The 16,030-nt window shown below is 37.5% G+C and overlaps 1 protein-coding gene across 3 annotated transcripts in view; it reads left to right on the forward strand.

The window, feature by feature from the left end:
* Positions 1–16,030, forward strand: part of LOC124162188 (Down syndrome cell adhesion molecule-like protein Dscam2) — an 833,647-nt gene that overhangs the window by 685,151 nt on the left and 132,466 nt on the right. The window lies entirely within an intron of this gene.

Raw genomic sequence — 16,030 nt, forward strand, 5'->3', positions numbered from 1 at the left:
TGCTGCTTAAGCGTAGACAAGTGTTGAGATGATATAATTACACAACTGTGAATTTTGATTGCATTTAAATGAAATGATAACAGATATCCAATTTTATTGTAAGTATTTGAAGTAAGCACTTTGAAAAACCTTATGCTTTGCTGCGAAAACAATTCGCCCTGGAGTTAACTCAGCTTCAACTCTTTCAAACGACCTGACGAAGGCGACAGATTTGATTGAACTCGTGAAACGAGTAATCACTTAGTTTAAAGGAGAAGTCTAACGTGAGTGCACGTCAGCTCTTCCATTTCTAAAGGCGAATTCAGCAGAAAAAAATCCTAGCTCTGGCAAATTCGTCAATTCCCCGCGAGTGACACACCGGCGAACGGCATGAGGGCCGACGATTTGATCGGCTTCGGGGTCTGGATTTAAGTTCCCCCGCACGTGGTGAAGGTTTTTCGGAACCCCTAAAGAGAAAGAGGGAACAGAATTTGAGCCCTTGACCCAGATGTACTCGTGTGCGAATACGCCATATGGGCCCGTCATTTCCTCAGTCCTCCCTGGAATCACGAGACCGTTGGTCCAACCAGCAGACTTTAATTGGACGTTTGTTAATAAGCCTTTCAGTAGTTCAGCTCTGTACTCAATTTATTACTTATATATTGAAGTAAAATTTATTTATGTTAATCATTTGTATGTTTTACATGAATCACCTCGATAAAACATTTACCTGGAGCTAGAATCTAACCAAGGACATTTGCAAAAGAGTCTTGGCTTCCGGGAATTCCTCCGCGTTGAGTTGTACATAGATGATGACAGTTTTCTATACAAATCTGAAAAGATATAGAGATAACTAAGCATCCTGAGAACTACAAAAGAGAAGACGGCTACACATTGGCCAACACATGGAAAAGGGTCTTCAAAATCAATGACCGATCAGACAGGGGCGCCGCTAGGAATTAAGGCTGGGGGGGGGGGTTTACGGTGCAACTAATACCGGGGTATGGAATACCCACCAGGATAAGCGGTAAGTGCGAGATTAGTAAATTGCGGAATTTTAAGATAAATGGTTAGTTTTACGGCTTTCTGAGGGATATTTTATTAATTCTTACACTATTCTTTTAGTAATATCAATTGAAATCCCCCAAACCCCCCCCCCCCCTCGCTGCGCCACTGCGTTCATAGCCCACCTGACATCCAACCAATCATTACCGACCTCTGCTCCCCAAAGTACCTTTATAAGACGCCCAAATATTATGCTTCGCTACTTCCGACCTGAAGACGCCAGCAGGATATACGCCAGCAGGCCCAAGAAACTGTCGTCACCTATGGACGACTCAACGCGGAGGAACGCCCAGAAGATAAGACTCTTATGAAGAAACACCGCGGAAACATCGGATCAAACAACGACCTTTCCCTCTCCGGACCACTGCGGACTCCATTACGCTATTCTAATTCCTGATTACCAATTGGCAATTGCACCGAGGCTCATGGTACTTGATGTTGGTCTGGAAAGCCAAAGTCATAGTATGAGCAGAAATCAAGAATATGAATATTCCTTCCTGAAAGATTTATATCGTTTCCGGAAGTGCCAAGGATTCTATCTTCAATGTGTACACAAACTCTTCGCGGCATCAAAATCAAGTCATCGAAAACACTTGCGAAGACTCTATTGCAGTTGGCGAAATAGCTCATGCCCGTCGATCGATTCTGTTTTTTTGTGAAGGTAGAATTGGTTGCACTTTTGAAAACGGTCTTTCTAATTCTCGAGTTTGCGTTAGCTATGGTGATAAATCCGGGGCGTAAATCATTTATTCGACTTTTCAGTCATAATTATACTGTCTCCATATAGCTATCGCTGATATTGATTAATGTAGGCAGGTTAACAGCACTTTTTCCGGAAAACAGCCTTCTTCATAAAAAGATGTCAATAGCGCTAATTATATCAATTTTTTATCTACTGATGCTTGTGACTGCAACCATTCATCTCATTGGTTTGCCGTTCACATCAGTACCGCGTAATTACTCTACCATTACTCTCTTCATCGCGTTGAAATAATTATTCAACGGCCGTTCTCTTTCATTCTTTCTATATACAGAATATTTTCATATACCTACCTTTTAATTGATGGCATCTGCGACGACTTTTATTTTCCTCATTTATACAGTAAATGTTTGGAATATTATTTTACGCAACTAAATGGGTCAATATTTTGTTAAAAATTGATTACAGTAGCAATTTACAATATATGTTTATCTTGTAATAGCTTATCACTGTTGAATAAATTAAGATAAATAAATTATCTTTAATATCCCTACTATCGTCAGTCAATCTTCAGCTTCAATTTCGTATACATACGGATATTTTGTGAAATCTTGCATTGGAATGTTTTCTTATCGAATCCATGTCATGTTTAAGTAACATCATGGAGAGGAATGTGCATCTTTGATTGGTATTTGTGTGCACTGTTTATGCTAAATTGCAAAATTTAATTTCAAAATGCTTCAAAGGTTGCATTACATTAGTCTCTCAGAGAGGGGAACCGACATTTTGCATTGAAAGTTTTTTATACGTGCAGAGTATTTCTCCCTCAATACTGCATTTAAAGCGCCTTTTTTGATTAATCTTCCCTGCATTCTGCATCGCGGTGATCAAATTGTTTCGCGGCCCCATCGCTTCTGCTCCCATGAATTTTTTCTGCCTCTGTTCATTCATCCAATATCCGTTTTTCCTGCCCGAAAACTGCTTATCAAACATACCTACAGGCGGAAATTCAGTTTCTGCGCCGCGAAAAAAATAATTCATTACATCCGCCCGAGGCATTAAAATTCATTTTGATAATACCTTTTATCTATTTATAAAGATGTAATCTTGCCATTTGTAAAGTATTTTGCTCAAGTAGGTTTATTTCAGAGTCGAAACATTGTTTCGATTTGGACGTCATATTTATTATAAAAAAGCATGTTTACAATGCCTCCATTTTAGTTTCTATCGATGAATTATTTAGTCCGTCACAAAGCGAAAAGCTTAAAAAATATAAGTTACCACTATGGCATTCAAAATCTAGTCATTCCATCAAGTTGTCTTTAAGTTAAAAGTTAAAATTTGAATTACTTTCCGATGAGTTGATTTCAAATTAATATACTTAATGGTGACAGCGATAGATATCACAACAATATTTCTACGCGTGGAATGATAAGTCTTCAAAGCAGACAGTCGGCTCGGGATCCATAATAGCTCACCTTGAACTTGAAATTCATTCATGTGAGGCAGCGTTTGTTACTTTGGTCGATACGCCGCGTTCCCTTGTATTACTGATTCTCATGAATTCGCAGAGCATGTTCTAAAGCAGAATTCCACATTGTACCTCTTTCAGAACATATATCTTATGCTATGCTCACATAGTACAAAAAAAGATATATGAAGGTTTTGTATATGAGTGATGCGTGGAGCTTATCCTGTAATGGATTATTGTCTATAAATAATGACTAGTAACATGCCTTCTGATAATTATGATATAATAATTAGAAACATAAAATTGGCCTAATTTTTAATCTTATTCCTATTCATTTACTGTAACTCCTGGTTAGTTTCGTGGATATTAGTTCGGCACAAACACGTACCCATACCGATTTCATTCCATCAAATGGTCAATTTTTGCCTGAAAAACCTTTTCTTTAATTGTAAGTGCTTTTTGTAGTTGCATATTATATTTTTTAATATATATACCGCTAGCTCCAATTGCTATCCTTACGAGATGATATCGATATTCTGTAATCAGCATCGATATTGGTGAATGCTCTTGCAAGTCGAAAGTGATTTTTCTTATTTTGGGACTTATTATTTATCTTTTGAAATCAATCCCCATCTGCTTCAACTCGCGTCTTTTAGCTTAGGGTGTCACCTTTGGAATAGCATCTTGTTCGAGGGCGTCACCGCTTTCACTTAATTGGACGCCATTAGCTTATAGAATTAATTTCTGATCCCATCGGTTCGAAGTTAAGTCATGATGTGATGAGAAAACTGGCATAAGGAGACGTTTTCTGATCCGACCTGGAAAATTTAGTGATCCCTCACCGATACAGCCGATGACAATGGGCTTAAATTAATCTTTTCGTCATCTCTTGTCGACTTCGTGAAGTTTTCAACACACTAATCGAGCAGAAAGCGTCAGTTTTGTTGACAGCTGCTTCCAAGGAAGTTTCACGGCGAGGAAGACTCGAAGCATATGGGCTTAAAATGTGCTTATAGACTTTCAGGCACTGAAGGAGCGATGACATCCTTCAGAAGATCTTGTTCTTCCTAAATTCCTCTGCTCACCACTATTATTCCACCAGAGTACCACTACCACATCCCTGATGTGTGCAAATAAAAATCAATAAAAAATTCATTGTTCACGTGAAATTGTTTGTTTTCTCTGTTAAAAGACCATTCTGACGCTTTTCCACCCCATTTTGTCGTTTAATTTTTGTTCTTAGATTTTTTAAGCATTTCATGCAATGACTAGGAGCCTGTCTACAATGTTCTCAATCACTTTTCTCCTGAAAAGATAACAATGGTCCCTAGGGCGTGTATCACCAAACTCGTCTCAGTGTGAATTAGACCAAAAACTAGCGCTGAAGGTAGGATTGTTTGCAAGCGACCTCTTCCAGGTATTAAAATGGCTGGAGAATGTTTTAGCGTGGTGGGTGGTCAATAAATACCGTTTTTGCAAGAATATGAGACTAGGTTTTTTTCTGTCCTAAATACTGCACAAAATAATGTCTTACCACCAGATGCAAAGATCTCGACTTCAATTGCGGGTTCTTTAACCTTTTACGGGTTAACGTATTTAACTGTGGACCCCGGTTTACCGCCTGGTAGATAAAAATAAACTACCTTATCTTTCGGATATTCTGGGAAAAACAGAAGAAACTATATTTGGATACGGTTATTATTTTTCAAAATTAATTATTTCCCTAGTGGTGTTCTAGAAACAAGGTGTCATCTTAGAATCGTGTCCGTCTTAGATTAGAGCAAATATGACACTATAAGCCTCATTGCTATTAAATATTGTAGAAAGTGATTTAATGGTGCAAATCAGTGGCGCAGCGAGGGGGGGTTTTGGGGGGATAAACCCCCCCCCCCAGAGCTCTGAGAAATTTTTAAGTTTAATCTATTTTACTTAATTGGATTGATATTACTAATAGAATTGTGTAAGGATTAATAAAACATCCCTCAGAAAGCCGTAAAACCCACAATTTTGAACCATTTATCCTAAAATTCCGCAATTTATTAATCTCAGACATACCGCTTATCCTGATGGGTATTCAATACCTCTACACGCCGCGGTATTAGTTGCAACTAAACCCCCCTAGACTTAATTCCTATCTGCGCCACTTGTGCAAATTAATTATTATTAACCATTAAATAATGGCTAAAAATTATAATCAATGGGTTGAATTGCAGAGGACAAAGTCTTTACGATTTATTGTCTAATTTGTAGCTGAATATTCTGATATCTTTTTTGATAAAAGTTACACTATGCCAAGACGAACTAAAATGTCTCCATCTGTCAATATTGGGTCTTGAATGCGGCTGAGGAAGAACTGAGAGTATTTCACGGTTGAGTGTGCCTTTTTCACCCCTAGTTGCCTGTAATATCGTGCAATTATCTGCGCCATGGGCTCTTCGACTTATAAATTAGCGAAATATCTCACCGTACTCCTGCAACACGAACCATTTCATTTTACGTACGTATGGTTTATGCATTAACATGCGAATTTTCAAGTTCTGCTAACTTCATATGAATTGATGGTGCGGATAGGTCCTGACCTGCCAAACGTGAAGGTCTCGGGCTTGAATCCCGCCTGAGTAGGTTTTTTCACTATCTAGGGCATGGATGTATGTGATAATCTATCGTTAGTTGTTGCCGAAAACTCCGATGCTAGGGCCTCATTGTGCTTTTTTCGGACTTGTGGAGATATATATACAGGGTGTCCCATTTATCTTGACCACCCGAAATAACTTTTTGTCCAGATGCAAATTCAAAAATGTGTCAAGCAAATGTCCATTAGCCGTCACGGGGACATTAATCAGCATGACTGCCTTCCTTTTAGCACTGTTATTTACAAAGATATGAACAGCGGTATGTCTTTTTAAAATGGCACCCTATATTTTTTATGAATGACTGGTGTGCATTTTACTATGTTGTCATTTGTTCACCGTCAACGTCAGCAGGTGGAGTAGTTCCAATACCCGCGTACCTGCACTAAGCGCTATTGAAACAGTCATTTTTCGTAACACTGTGTTTATGTTAATGGTCCACTGTGCTACATTTTTGAATAAGTCTTTAGGAGAGGAAATGAGTTGCCGACTAAAAAATATAGGGTACCATTTTAAAAAGACATACCGCTGTTCATATCTTTGTAAATAACAAAGCTGCAAGGAAGGCAAACATGATAATTAATGTCCCCCTGACGGCTAATGCACATTTGCTTGGCACATTTTTGAATTTGCTTCTTGACAAAAAGTTATTTTGGGTGGTCAAGATAAATGGGACACTCTGTATATGAATAAAAAGTATCTCCTTTGGTCTGCAAGGTTTTTTTTTACTTCTGAATGGTCGTGTTAAGGAAAATATCCTTCGACCAAAATGTCTTTAAAAACACCTAAGCTAGCCGTAGTCTTGAGTTGCCCTAAGGCTGATAGGGAGACGGCTTACTCTACCGAGAGAATCTTATGCAAGACCATGGGACTTAATCATCGATCAGGCAGTCGGCTTACCTGCCCAAGCGCATACCCGGCATAGATTTTCACTGATTCACCTCGCCTGCCGACCGCGAGGTCACGACCCTCATCAATTACGGTGTTCTGGGGACGCTATTCCATTATTGACGCTTTCACACTTAGGCTGAAAGCTGCAGCTCTGCTGCGTCGAGATATCCAATAAGACGGGTGAACCGCATTCGCTATTCTATTTAAAAAATTGATTCACGGTCTCCATCACGATTCCGTTGAATCTCCGTTCACGGAAAAAAAATGATAAATATCCATTCAATCAAGAGTAATATTTTTACTGAAGATGGAATGTGTAATCGAATCGAACGTCGCTGAAAGCTGAATTTATCACTAAACAAGATGCAATTAAATACAAATATTGCAATTCTAGGGACACCAAATGAAGAATGATGAATGTAGTCGTTTAATAACGCGACCTTCATAGTGATAATAATTGTCCTATGGTATATTCTTTGTTAATGAATGAATTGTAAGTGAATACGTAGGTTATGTTGTCATTGTAAGTTTTCTATGGTGTAGCAGTGTGAAACTATTCAAAGTTCCTGTTCAATGTTTTAGCTGCTTGTAACTCCGTAACATCATTCTGCAGTCAGCCATTCTCATTGAGTTACTCGTGAAAACCAAGTTGGATGAATATTTACAGTTTAATAACTACGTAGATGTCTAAAATTTATACTTGATTTTCGTGCATGTTGCATTGCAGGAAGTTTTTGCTCTTACGAAATGCTTTGGTAAGATCACAATATCAGCAATTCGGAATCACATCTATGCGTTGCCTCTCCTATCTAATCATTGTTAAATAACAAGAAAATTTGAATTTTGATATCAACTTCAATTTACCGGCTGCGCCAACAAAAAACGTAATGGCATGTCTCCTAGTTTTCAGAGTACGAAATATTGCAAAAACAGATGTGGCGTTTGTATAGGTATAATCATGGGAAAATTATTTAATCGCATTTAATATTTCGCTGGTGTTTTATCTTTCTTAGTGGTTTTGCTAGTTAGGTTCTCCATCCATTTCTCTCCCATTAATTAATTAAATAATTTAACACCTTTAAGTATTTTTCATGTTTGTTGTGACCACCGGTAGATAATACATAATCTTTTTCTTTCAACGCTATTTTTGATGTCAATGATTATTCTAAATATCTTTAGAACTAGGGTTAAGAGATGGTCACTAATCTCATTTATTATCAGTCTATGTATCTCTAAAAATATGGTCCAATCAAAAATTATTTGACAATGAGCTTTTTCGCCATTTTAAAATTTTTTGCAATTTGCAGTTGAAAAGACTGCAATTAGAAAAAAAAGAAACTCGTATTTTTCCGCTTTTCGTTCTTTCGCCCTTTTCTTGAGATTCGCGGGCTTATCATCTTTCGCCGAAAATCTGATGACGTCACTGACTTCTGCCGAACGGCTCATCGCTTCTCCTCGGCCTCGTGCATCCGGCTCACGCGGTTCATTGTCATTAATTTCTAATGAAAGTAGTGTTTTCCGTCAAGGATTGGATATCTCTGAACGACTCAATGAACCATAACTTTAATGACGTCACCAACTCATGAAAAGTGGGCGGCGAAATTCAGCATTTTTTCCGTTTAAAACTCTGAGAAAAAATAATGAATGAGTCTTTTTTCGAAGAAACTAAACTTTCCTGGTGATCTACCAAATTATACCATTAATTTGCCATTTCGGGTCTGAGTAACGACCCAATTGTCCTCACTAATTCTATTCATTCATTAGTATTAATTGCATTCACTTTCTTTTCATGCTGAGCCGCGTCGAAAAAATTCGTAGTGTTTAACTGAACGGTCGTTGCATGTAGTTAAACGCTAATTACGCTTTTGTGAAATTAGGCTAAACTTAATGCTTGGAATGATGGGACCTTATTTTGATTTTGAAAATTGCTTGTTCGAGAACATCATCTCTTTTACTTCTCTGCTTCGAGATTGTGAATTACCTGGTAACTCGTTTTACATTTATGCCTTCGCTCCTTTTCTGGCTCAGATTGAAAATTTCGTTGGATTTTTTGTTCCTCGCGGGCGGGGCTTAAAATGGGGCTCTTCACAGAGCTGTTAAGGTGGATTACGTGCATGGCTAAATACTTTTCTATGAAAAAATTACTCGTTTGCTCCCGAATTGATTCGCTTCGATCTGAATATTTGAACATCGAGGGCGGGGGGGCTCTTCAAATTCCATTTCTGCCTTTCTCTCGCGCTCTTCCAAGTTAGATTAAATCCGATTAATGGGAGTAGGAATTGAAAGATTTGAATCAACGTGGATCAGCACGGTGTCGCCATTCGGTGAGCACTCGCCGGGGCCTTTCGTCGGAGACCGGGCCTTAATCTGTTTGCTCTTGCTCTCCAAAATACTCAAATTTTGGAAGTGAATGTTGCTAATGAATTCCATGGATTGATTTTGTGAGTGCACGCTAGATCATCATGACATTTTTTACGCGTTCAATCGGTCTGTGCTCATTGGTGTTTATGATCTTATTCTTCCAAAGCTCTTTGATTTCCCATTCGTAATTACCATCCTAATTATGAACTATAAACTAACGAGACATTTTGTATCACCTGTCGAGGTATCGTAGTAGTATTGAAATTGATTCTTGCATTATTGCACGATTTATTCCATCGAAAAAAGTAGGCCGAAATTAATTTTATAGCCGTTGAAAATTGCCAGTATTTCTTTTGATATGGAAAAATTCCACTCCATCACGCTTAAAACTTCGGTTTTTATCAGAGTAAAGGTGATGGTACTTGTGATCATGTTTATTGCGTTAAGTATCATTCAAGTGTTGAATATAAATAAAAAAAACAAATTTGACTTAAACCTGATGGTTTAAATTCAAGTATACTAATCTTTTTGCTAACCAGAAGATTCCTGGGTTTATATAGCCTGGAAGTTATGGCAACGTTTTTCTTTTTTTTCGAGCAAATGCTTTTAACGACCATCTAAAGAATCACTCATAAAAGTTTATTATTCATTTTAGATAATTTATGAAATGAAATGCTGTAAATATGTTCTATCACCTTACGAAATTATAGGTAAATTGGCATTTTCATTATTAATGTTATTGTTTTTTTTTTGCTTACGGGAAGTATTAATAATGACGTATCTTTATGGCACTTGCAAAAAATCTTTATGCCGTACGTCTTAATTGTAATGTCTCTACGCAATTTGATTATGCATTTTGTATCGTTTCGGTTGCATTCTAATGGAGTTGCATTGACACTTTCATTTTACACATTTGAACGTCTATCTAAACTATTTTGATAACGTGAAGTCCATTACCATTGTACTTTGCGTCCTGAATCCTAGTGAATCTGTTTCTTTTTTTACCCGTTGAGACTCTGTAGTTTCGTGTCTTTTAAGTGTAAGCATTCATCCGTTAAATGTCATTTGGATGCAGACAGTTTGATGGATGATAAATATAATTTATGCTTTTTCAGTGGCACCCTCTTGCCCCAAGACGGGATCCCTGCATCATTGTTTTTTTTTTCATTTTTATGGAGGTTGGAAAGGTAATAGTATCGATATCTGCGAAATCAGAAGCATGGGGATTAAATTCTATTTATGCGTCCATGTTTCGTGTAGATTTTCGCCCGTGCAGCTTCAGCAGGCGAAATTATTGGTCTTGCACGAGCATGCATGCAGGGTCAATAGTTAAATTAGGTGCACACACATAATCGTATCATTGTGATATTAAACTTGAATTTATCACTTATTTCCAAGGATGAAATACCATGCTATTTTTTGTATTAGAGATAGAAAATCTTGTTTTGTGTAAAATATACTCATCAGGTAAATGGGATTGCAAACATTTTTAATACCTGAAACGTAATAGGCTGGAAAAAAGCCTTTTTGGATCAATGATAAATGCACAAATTAACGCTTCAGACAAAGTTGACCTTTTTGCCTGGTAGAGAAGCTCAAAAGAAAGTAATATATGAGAAAATTGCTTTATTTTTGGCACCCTGAGGCCGGTTCCCTCGATCTTTCCTAAGTACTTCGTTAAACTAACCATCGCCAAAAATCAAATTTTTAAAGCTAATGGTGAACTAAACTAAGCATCAGTGGCTTACAAAATGACAAACTGTTCAAAATTATTTTAATACAATGTAATGTAATTCCTTATTGATTAACACCGTTAATTCAACTATTTAGCGGTAGACGTAATGGAGCATAAGCTAATTTTCCTTTTTTCATCCTCAAATTATAGTTTTCCAGTAAATCATGTATGTAACATCACTTTATCCAATAATTAATCCAGTATTCTAATATATTATGTATACTTACTGTGTATTTCAAATGTAATTAGCGTTATTAATGGACCGAAATCGTATTTACTTGTGTCAAAATCCGGAAAGAAGCCTTAGACCCCCACCCCCACGAGAATAAATCCTCGAGGTGCGAGGTGTACCGAATATGTGAAATTCACACATCTATCCCTCACTATGGACTGGACTCTACCCTCATCAGTCGAAGTAAACTATAGAATTGATTCACCGAGTGAATGAGTTTTAGTAAACTGAAAATTATAATTTACTAGTTTGCTGATTCGCGCTACCTATAATATCGGAATACTCATTACCATTTTAAATCCCGAAATAAGTGCGTATGACTTTATATGGCGCTCCTATTGAAAAAGTTCAGTGAAAGGCAGCCAGGTATACTTTCGGGAAACATAGAAGAAGAAAAGTTTATCAGCTATGCTAGGGAGCTTAGGATGGAAACCCCTAAAAGTGAGATGAACCATAAATAGGCTATGCGGGGTGTACAAAGCCTTTACAAATGAGCGAGGTTGGAAAGAAATAGGTCTGTAGCTGGACTCACCCTGCTACATAGGAAGGAAAGATCATAAATTCAAAATTAAGTTAAAAAAAACAGAAAACAGACATTTTGAAAAAATCCTCCACACATAAAGGAGAGGAACGACCTACCTGAAGTTATTTTTAAGATCTTCCCTGCAAATGCGAAATATTTTAAGAAGTGTGCATCACTTATTGGTTAATTACATAGTGATTTAAAAGGGAGAGTGTGAAATTGGGTCAATATTCATTTGTTAGTTGTATTATATTAGAATCAATATATTTAATGGATAGGGACAATGTTAAATTCTTAGTAGTACGAGATTAGAATTAATGTATTATTTTTTACCATAAGTGTCTTTTCTATTTCTAAACTTTTTATTAGATAGGTACATTTGTTATTCATGAGTATACATCTAATGCTGCCACCAGACAAGGGACTACTTGCAGCAATGCGTAATAATAATAATAATAATAAATTATCGATAAAATGGTCCATAGCAATAGACCTGATCTAGTAGTGCAAGATAAAACGCACAATGAAACGTACTTGATAGACATTGCCGTACCTATTTCGCATAATATTGCTACAGCCTACACCAACAAAATGGAAAAGTATGAAGAACTTAAAAATGAAATTAAGAAATTGTGGATATCGGATAAAGTACACATAATACCAATCATTATCTCTGCCACAGGGGTAGTACCTCATTCAATCCATCAAGGTCTACGAACTATTGGACTGCCGAAAAACTTGTTTATTACAACACAGAAAGCAGCAATTTTAAATACTTGTCGGATTGTCAGAAAATTTTTCAACACAGAGTAAAAAGACGAGAGTGCTTGGTGATACCCGTACCTCACCTAAAACCAGCAAAAATACTGTAAAAATGTATTAAATAATAATAATATAAATATGTGCGCCAACAAGTGAGACCTTTCTGGGGCTGAAAGCGAGCTCTATCCATGAGACTACGGCCGCTCTTCGGTTCGCGGCGGAACGCAATCACTCCCAGTCGCTCACTCGTCACAGGTTTTGCGTTCCGACGCACAGTGGGCTAGAATCGAAAAAAGCTGGCCAAAACCTCAAAATCGATTTTTTTGAGCTAGGAAGTTGAAACTTCGCATACACATTCTCAAATAAATTGTGCATAACTACCCAGATTATTTTGGTCCTGTGTTTTCACTTTAACAATATATGTGAGGTCAAAGTTGAGCAAATTTAGCGAAAAACGACCACCCTCGATTTTTTCTGAAAATTGCCGACTTTATCCTCGTGCAGTGGTTTTATAAATAGTTTTATCGACAAAACTGTTACACCATCTTATTTGACACTTCTTATTCTTTCATTTGAAGGGATTTTAAAGATTTTGTTTCATCAACAACCATAGATACATAACAAAATGGCGGAGCCTGTTTTCAACCCATTTTTTTACATAAACGTAGAAAAAAAGTAGACATTGTCACCGGCTTACACTAAGTAACTTATATCATGTCGTTCTTTGAAGCTTCTACATTGTGAATCTAAAGTCAAACCTTGCACCAATTTGCAACCCCGAATTTTAAATCGTTTTTTCGAACGCACGGACGACTCCGGTTCTGGCCGGCGGCGGCGGAGAGTACGGCGACGCGGCAAGCGGGTGGATGCAATATGGTCTCATTCACTTTTATGTGTGGATAACAGATATATTAGTGACAGAAAATAATCACCAGAAAGTAAAATTTATAAATATTGCTACGAATGACTCTCATTATGCAATCGCTGGGCACTGCAAGAGGTGCACTGAAAGGTTTCTTTCTTTGAGTGCATTCCATGGACGATGGACTTAAATCGCGTTCTTAAAGTGGGGAAACGGACTCTTTTACTAACTAATAAACTTTTTAAAAATAACAGTTAATATATTCCTTAAACGTGATGGAAAGTGGCTCAATACAGTACTTGATTTTGCCGAATTTTGCCAAATCAAGTACTGTCTTGGTGCTTGAAGAGTTCATTATTCTTATTTAGTTTATATTCTTGATTTAAAGCAATTAATAACTATTCCTAATGCAGCACAATTTACATGTTGCTCTAGTTTAGCCAGTGCAGATGGACGTCAATTCATGTTTTCAGGGTTGTATCGAATGAACGAATAGGAGGAAAACGAATGCAAAAGGAAGATACAGTGACCATCCTCGGAGGCAAGAAGAACTCTTGCCAAGTGGATAAAATGCAACCCCGAATATTATGTTATGTCAGATTAAGAGGCCCTCTCAATAAGTAATTGTGTCCATGCAGCTCACCAAATTTCGGTGCAAGAATCTTCGAAAATCTGAAATGCCAGGGATATAATATTAACCCCAGCGATGAGAGAGTGACGCGAGCATATGATTTCATTTACCCGAGTGAAATTATTGTAGCAGAGGTTACATAAGAAGTTTCCAAAAATGGTTCTGTTCTCTTACTGCGACTCGAATCTTAACGTGCATTTCCACAGATCCTAGTTTCGCGTCGCATATAAAGTGCACTTTAATTTGCAAACACGGCTTTGATAGCAGTGAGGACATGCGAAATATAATTGCACGTGGGAACGAGGGCCTATGTCTCATGAATTATTGCTCGTGAGCACCTTTGTGCCTTCTTGTTTAGGTAAAAAATGCTGTTCGTTAGGCGAAGCATGAAACAGGCACGAGTTTTCAAAAGTCATCACAATTATTCTAGATTTCCTCTCCAAATAATTTAATTTTCTCTCTCTCTCTCACTGACGCTTTTAATACAATTATGGTATGCCACCAACCGTGCATAAGGTCTTCATTCAAGGAGCTGACATTGCAACAGAGTCCATTCTTAATTGCGACAACTGACAGGGGAAGCAATATAGGCACGATATAAGGACGTGAGAAAGTTCCGTGAACGGTTGACTAGAAAACTGGCACGAGTGGCCACAAATAGGGATTTATTTCGAAGACAACTCCTAATGTCATAACTGATAATGACAAAAATTATGCCAATTAAACTGGAGGAAACACACAGCTTACCGAACAATGTAATGGATCTGTTTTTGAAATAGGAAAACAATGCTTTAGCTCAGACAGTGAAAGTGATAAAAACTCGTCAGATAGTGAATGAAAAACAGTAACCTTTTATTGCTGACAGTGCTAATTGCAGAATGTTAGCTGGGAAAAGCGTAAATTGTGTTGCTTTTGTTTATGTTATGTTTGTATGGTAAAATATTCCTGAAAAATAACCATTTTGTCAGCAGCGCAGTTCATTAAGAATAATGACGTTGATATAGGTAAGAGATTTAAATCAATACTTTATATTGAGCATAAGACATAGATTAAAATGAACTGATATTCTTAGAAAGAATACATTATTTGATGTGAGTAATATGCCTTCCGAAGCTTTTAAAGCTAAATGAGTTCAAACCAAAGACAAGTTCGAAGGACTCGGCACTACAACAATACTATAAAACGACCGTTGTCCGAAGGCCTTTAAATATGTATGACAGGTTAGGAAGTGGAGGCCATGGATCATCGAGGGCTGTTGCCTAGAAATAGAGCTTGTTAGTTAATAAAAGAGTCCGTTTCCCCACTTTAAGAACGCGATTTAAGTCCATCGTCCATGGAATGCACTCAAAGAAAGAAACCTTTCAGTGCACCTCTTGCAGTGCCCAGCGATTGCATAATGAGAGTCATTCGTAGCAATATTTATAAATTTTACTTTCTGGTGATTATTTTCTGTCACTAATATATCTGTTATCCACACATAAAAGTGAATGAGACCATATTGCATCCACCCGCTTGCCGCGTCGCCGTACTCTCCGCCGCCGCCGGCCAGAACCGGAGTCGTCCGTGCGTTCGAAAAAACGATTTAAAATTCGGGGTTGCAAATTGGTGCAAGGTTTGACTTTAGATTCACAATGTAGAAGCTTCAAAGAACGACATGATATAAGTTACTTAGTGTAAGCCGGTGACAATGTCTACTTTTTTTCTACGTTTATGTAAAAAAATGGGTTGAAAACAGGCTCCGCCATTTTGTTATGTATCTATGGTTGTTGATGAAACAAAATCTTTAAAATCCCTTCAAATGAAAGAATAAGAAGTGTCAAATAAGATGGTGTAACAGTTTTGTCGATAAAACTATTTATAAAACCACTGCACGAGGATAAAGTCGGCAATTTTCAGAAAAAATCGAGGGTGGTCGTTTTTCGCTAAATTTGCTCAACTTTGACCTCACATATATTGTTAAAGTGAAAACACAGGACCAAAATAATCTGGGTAGTTATGCACAATTTATTTGAGAATGTGTATGCGAAGTTTCAACTTCCTAGCTCAAAAAAATCGATTTTGAGGTTTTGGCCAGCTTTTTTCGATTCTAGCCCACTGTGCGACGCTTGGAGCTGTGGTCATTCCGGTAAACGCCGATCCGAACTCGCGATAAATATTAATGTGGATTCAAGAGGGTGGAGTTGGTGTG

Source organism: Ischnura elegans, chromosome 7 (assembly GCF_921293095.1).
Source record: "Ischnura elegans chromosome 7, ioIscEleg1.1, whole genome shotgun sequence".
Classification (NCBI taxonomy): Eukaryota; Metazoa; Arthropoda; class Insecta; order Odonata; family Coenagrionidae; genus Ischnura; species Ischnura elegans.